The following is a 6,653-nucleotide window of genomic DNA, read 5'->3' on the forward strand; positions in this document are numbered from 1 at the left end:
ACATGCAGGCCTGGCCCTAGTCCTCATCAGCTAGGGGCTAATCCCCTACCTGCTAGCTTTGTCATCCTGCATCTCTCCAAGCCAGTCTGGCCAGCCCAACTGGAGGCTGCAACTGGGAGGTGAGTTGGTACAGAGAGGAAGTCAAGCATATCCAGGTAGGCCATGCTCCACTGAGACTTTCTGCCAGAGCAGGGCTTTTGGGTCCTGAAACCAATGTCCTCTCCACTGGCCATTTCCATTTCCTGTCCTCCACCCTCACTCCTACCTCATAGAAGGAGTTGGAACCAATTGCTCAAGGGCTGAAATCCAAACCAACCATTGTGCCCCACCTTTTGGCTGTATGTGACTGTGTGTGTGTGTGTGCGCGTACGCATGTGTAAGTTTTGGCAGGGCCTGTTGTGTGCCTCAGGGGCTGGAGTATTATATCTCAGGCTCCTGGATGCCATGCTTGGGGCATCTGGAGATACATGCTTATGAAAAAGGAAGAAGCTTGGCAAGGTAGGCACTGACTGTGTGCCTTGGGGTTAGTTGAGAAGTGGCAGGGAGGGGATGCTTTGCCTACTGGTGAACCGAGTGTGTAGTCATGTAGCTTGAGTCCAAAACATCATGAAAGGGAAAATGTCTATTTGGATCCATGAGAGTGTGCAGACACATGTGCACAGGCCTGGAAAGGCAAGAGGTTCACCCATATCTGGAACTATGAGTGTCAAGCATAACAGTCCCACATGTTCTCATGCTTGTAAAGTCCCTGCTACCCTGGAACCACCCAGTGCCCACAATGGGGTGATAGAGGCATCCATAGCCCAGGCAGGTCATGCTCCAGCCCTTCCAGCAGTTGCTAAAGGAGATTTATTTGAGGCTTCTAGAACCTGGGCCTCTTCTCTGAACCTTTGATGTGTAAGCAGTAGCTTAGTCTATGGGACAGCACATACATTCAAGACCAAGTTCCAGGCACAGATTTAACAAAGAGACCAGGGCCTGCAGAACTATCCAGCCCATACTGGCTCAGAGTGAAGCAGGGCCTTACAAACAGGTCCCAGTATCCTCCAGAAGACAGAGATAAGCTGTTTCTTCTGTACTTTCTGAGCTTCCTCAGGACTCAGAATTGAAGCCTAAGAGGGGAGGCACAGGCTTTTACCTCAAGATACCCAAGTCTGAAGAGAGAGACCCAAAGTCTGCCCCAGGGAGTCCTCGCCTTAGAGTTGGGAGACATGAGACACCACCAAAAGCTAGACAACAAGACTGAGCCACCCAGATACCCCACCATTTGAATAATTTTTAAGTGTACAGTTCAGGGGTGCCTGGGTAGCTCAATTAGTTGAGTATTTGACTCTTGATTTCTGCTCAGGTCATGATCTCAGGGTCCTGGGATCAAGCTCCATGTCAGCCTCCATGCTCAAAGCAAAGTCTGCTTCTCCTTCTCCCTCTGCTCCTCCCCTTGCTCCCGCTCTCTCTCTTTCTCTAACAAACAAATAAATCTACGAAAATAAGTGTACAATTCAGTGGCATTGACATTGACATTCACGTTTTTGGGCAACTGTCACTACTACCCAGCTCCAGAACTTTTCCATCTTTCCAAACGGAAACTCTATACTCATTAAACACTAACTCTCTTGGGATCCCTGGGTGGCGCAGCGGTTTAGCGCCTGCCTTCGGCCCAGGGCGCGATCCTGGAGACCCGGGATCGAATCCCACATCGGGCTCCCGGTGCATGGAGCCTGCTTCTCCCTCTGCCTATGTCTCTGCCTCTCTCTCTCTCTGTGTGTGACTATCATAAATAAATAAAAATTAAAAAAAAAAAAAAAACCACTAACTCTCTATTCCCCCCTTGCCCCACCACTTGGCAACTACCCATTCTACTTTCGGTCTCTAAGAATTTGACCATTCTAAGTTCTATCTCATATAAGAGGAATCATACAGTACTTGCTCTTTTTTAATTGGCTTATTGCACTTAGCATAATGTCCTTAAGATTAATTTATGTGGTAGCATGTGTCAGAATTTCCTTCTTTTTTATGGCTGTAAAAGATTCCATGTATGCATATACTACATTTTGTTGATACATTTATCCATTGATGGACACTTGGATTGCTTTCACATTTTGGCTGTTGTAATAATGCTGCTAGGAATAGTATTATTGCACATATGGGTGTAGAAATGTTTATTTGAATTCCTGCCTTTATTAAGTATTTTCCAAGAGTGAAATGGCTTTAAGAATATTAAAGAATGCAAAAAAAATATTAAAGAATGCAAGATTCCACCAAGTTTCCATATCTTCAAAATGGTATTTCTTAGGCTCCCATCAAATTCAACATCCTGAGTTAGGAAAAAGACATTTACAGACAATAAAAGTTTATCCAAAAGGGTGGCAGCTGTGGATTTCTATTAATAGAGGAATTAGGAAATGTGTATAACTTAAATCTAGGAAGCAGACTAAGTTATCACTTCTTGAAGTTTTGAAATCATTCTCCAAAGAACCATGTAATAAGGTTCAGCATGACGAACCAGGGTCATAAATAAGAATATAGGCAGCCTCATGGCCTCAAACTATTAGTACATAATGTTAATTGCAACCAAAGAGGCTGCATATGGCTAATGGCCCTTCTAGCTATCATAATGAACAGTTCAAAATACTCTGGGGCTAAGCACAGGACAGTTTCCAGTCTTTCCCCAGCTGTTTCCTCCAATACCTGGAGCTCAGATTGCTATCTTCATCCAAGATGGCACCTCTAGTCTAAGCCTGTCTTCTGTCTATACAGTCTGTCAGGCCAATCCTGGACTCCACACTAACACATCCATGCCAGCTAGGTGACTGGGTCTACATAAATGAAATCGGAAGAAAGAACTGTCTTGGATTGAGATGGATTGTGTACTGGGAAATAATTGAGCATGCTTGTATAGGTGTGCCCTGCAGCCTCACAGCCCCATGGACATCAAGGTACAACCATATGAAAACCATCATCAAGATGTAGTGAACCTGACTTCTGCAAATTGTATCTACTTTGTAAAACTCTGAAAGCCTAGAAGGGGTATTTATTTATTTAAATGATTTATTTCTTTATTTGTGTGTGTGTGTGAGAGAGAGAGAGAGAGAGAGAGAGAGAGAGAGAGAGAGCATGCACTGGGAGGGGCAGAGGGTGAGGGAGAGAAGCAGACTCTTGGAAGAGCACAGAGCCCTATACAGGGCTCCATCCCAGGACCCCGAGATCACAACCTGAGCCAAAATCAAGAGTTAGATGCTCAATCGACTGAGCCACCCAGGTACCCCAAGAGAAGGAGTCTTTAATTTTCATCCCTTCCTCAGAGGTCTCTTAGTGATCGTGAACAATGATGAAATTGTGGCCTAATAAATATATAGGCTTACCTATGTGTATTTTTACATCCACAGAGCGAGGAGTGAGGAGGTAAACCAGCCTCTTCATAGTAAAAAGAACTTAATGTCACATATCCTAAGAGCATAAAACTCTGGAGGACTGTGGCTCCCTTTCTTTTCATGTTTATGTATGTTTATGGTATGTTTAAAACATGGTATGTTTATTTTGGGGCGCCTGGGTGGCTCAGTTGGGTTAAGCTTCCAACTCTTGATTTCGACTCTGGTCATGATCTCAGGGTCGTGAGATCAAGCCCTGCATTGTGCTTCACTTGAGCATGGAGCCTGCTTAACATGCTGTCTCTTTCCCTCTCCTTCTACCCTTCCCCACTCTCTGTCTCTCTGTAAATTAAAAAACAATTCTCTCTTTAAAAAAAAAAGGTATGTTTATGCTTACTGATAGTTTTTCTGTTTAAAAAATATAAAATCAGATCACTTTTCAAATTTATATACCACAAGTTTTTCTACCTGAAAATTCACAGGCCTCCCTCCTGCTGTGGATCCCAAAACAATTTCTGGAAATGTAGGGAGTGGATCTGAAGATTGTACCTATTTAGAAAAGAAAGCCATCTTCCACATTTCTTTCTTCACACAAATTTCTTTTAGTAAATGGTAAAATCATATTTCAAAGAAATCTGATCTTGTGCTCTATTTTTTAAAAATAACATTTTATTTATTCATGAAAGACACACAGAGAGAGGCAGAGACATAGGCAGAGGGAGAAGCAGGCTCCATCAGGAGGCCCCATGTAGGACTTGATCCCGGGACTCAGGGATCACACCCTGAGCCAAAGGCAGAAACTCAACCACTGAGCCACCCAGGCATCCCTGAGCTTGTGCTCTTACAGCCTAATGAATGTCACATTTTGAAAATACTCTATGGGCGACTTAAAAGGAATCATGTAGAGATGTATAATAATTGGGAGGCCTTATTTTAAGCTCTGCAAGAATCAATATGATTCATTCATTTAATGTAATTTTATTACATCAACAATTAAAAAAAAGTTGTATGGGATTGAAACACATGGACGGGATGGTAAATAAAAATGACTGACCCTGAGACTCTCTGTAAAGGTTTAATTTGTGTGTTCTGGTGGAGAAGTGAAGGCTTGAGGCCAGCTCCACCAAGGGACAGACCCTGCTCCCATCCCTAGGCCCAGGGAAATGGGATACCTCTCCATTCTGAAATGTTGATGAGCTGTGGAGGGGAGAAGGACAGTCGAGCAGATGGAATTCCTGGACAATTGTTCCAGCTGTCACCAGAGAGGACAAGCAGGAGGGAGCATTGGATAATTTACAGAGGAACAGATGCTAAGGCTTCTCTGGAACCATCTGGCCAAAAGAGAGGCCTGGGCTAGGGGTGGATGTTGTCTTTTAGATCTGAGTAAACTTTGGCCTCCAGCCCCCTGTTCCAATCCCCTCTGCCTGAATTGTGGCTTTCCCAGGAGGGCTCTGCTTCCTGAGTACCCACCTCAGAGTTCCACTTGGCTCTTATTCTATTCCTTCCTTCCTTCCTTTTTTTTTTTTTTTTTTTTGCAGTTTTATACCTTTATTTGACAATCAGTGATTAGTTCTCATCCACATTAACAGTCTGTAGATTTTTGAAAGTGGTGACAGGTACGTAGGTAACCAGCATGTAGAGCTTGTTTGGTGAATCTTCATCCTCATTACGTTTTCTGGACAACCGCACACGGATACAGTATGGAACACTCCTTATTCCTTTGGCCCAGACAGCTTTGTTGAGCCTGGTGTCAATGCGCACATCTGGAGTTCCCGTCTCCTTCATGGCAAATTTCTGGATCTCTTTGAGTGCCCGAGGGACACGCTTCTTGAAACCCACTCCATGGATACGTTTGTGAATGTTGATGGTGTATTCTCTGGTCACTACCTCGTTGATGGCAGAATGGCCCTTCTTCTTCTCGCCACCCTTCTTTGCAGGAGCATTCTGCTGGGCCCTAGTTGGAAAGGCTACTCCTTCCTTTTTGAGCGTGGCTTCCGTCTTTGCTACCATTCCTGATAGGGTCAACTGTGACCTTGGGGACCTGTAACTTCCACCTATGCATTCCCCTATTTTGTAGTGTTTTCAACCTCTCCCCCCCACCACTATATTCAAAATTCTATCACTCATCTCCGTGCCATTTATTCGTTGAATAAATGTTTATTAAGCACCTACTATGCCTTCCATTGTTTTAGACACTGGGGATACAGTGATGAATGAGAAAAAGTCCTAGATCTCTGGAGTTTCCACTATAGGTGGGAAATGGTAATAAGCAACTATCAGATAGTGGTGAGTGCTGTAAAAGGAAACATTAAAGCAGGGTAAGAGTGAGTTACTGGGGATGCTGTTTTATAGTGGCCAGGGAAGGCTTCTCTAAGGCTGTGACATTGAGCAGAGACTCTAATGGAAGTGAATAGGTGGAGGAACATTCCAGGCACAGGGAAAAGCAACCCTAAAAGCCCTGAGTATGCTTAGTGCATTGGAAGGTGCCAGGCTATTTATTCATTAAGCATTTATTGTGTGCCAGGCACCTCCTAGGGAATATGAACATGCAATCAGACACAGTTTTTGCCCTGAAGGAGCAGCAGCTTAATGAGGGATGAACCATTTAAATAATTATAGCAGGGCAGCCCCGGTGTCTTAGCGGTTTAGCGCCGCCTTCAGCCCGGGGCGTGATCCTGGAGACCTGAGATCGAGTCCCGCGTCGGGCTCCCTGCATGGGGCCTGCTTTTCCTTCTCCCTCTGCCTGTGTCTCTCTCCCCCGCCCCCCGTGTCTCTCATGAATAAATAAATAAATCTTTAAAAATATATATAGCATAGAGTAGCTACAATGAAGTTATGTGCAAGTGATGCTAGAGATGCCCAGCAATGAAGTTATGTGCAAGATTGGACTAGAGATGCCCAGCAAAAGAAGCACCAAGTGCAGTCTTGGGTCCTGGGGAAGACTTTCCGGAGGAGGTGACAATTTGAGCTGAGGGCTGAAGGAGGCAGAGAATTTATTATAAAAGGGGAGGAGAGGGCTTGGACATGGACATTTTGAGGGTTGATGGCCTGAATATACAGGACAATTAGGAATCTGAAATCTCCAAGAGAGGTGGAAAATTAGTCTGGTGAAGGTGGAAGAGGGTGAGTCATTCGGACTTAGAAAAGTCCGAATTCGGTAAGTCATTCGGACTTACCCGTGCAAACCGAAAAACTGTTTTTATCCTTTGGATGATGGGGAACAAGTGCTAGCACTATTCCACTATATTTTTGTGTGTATATGGTTGGGTTTTTGTTGTGGTTGTT

The 6,653-nt window shown here is 44.4% G+C and overlaps 1 pseudogene; it reads right to left on the reverse strand.

The window, feature by feature from the left end:
* Positions 1-4,920: 4,920 nt before the first annotated feature.
* Positions 4,921-5,552, reverse strand: LOC119876861 (annotated as a pseudogene).
* Between the last annotated feature and the right edge of the window lie 1,101 nt (positions 5,553-6,653).

Source organism: Canis lupus, chromosome 12 (assembly GCF_011100685.1).
Source record: "Canis lupus familiaris isolate Mischka breed German Shepherd chromosome 12, alternate assembly UU_Cfam_GSD_1.0, whole genome shotgun sequence".
Taxonomy (NCBI): Eukaryota; Metazoa; Chordata; class Mammalia; order Carnivora; family Canidae; genus Canis; species Canis lupus.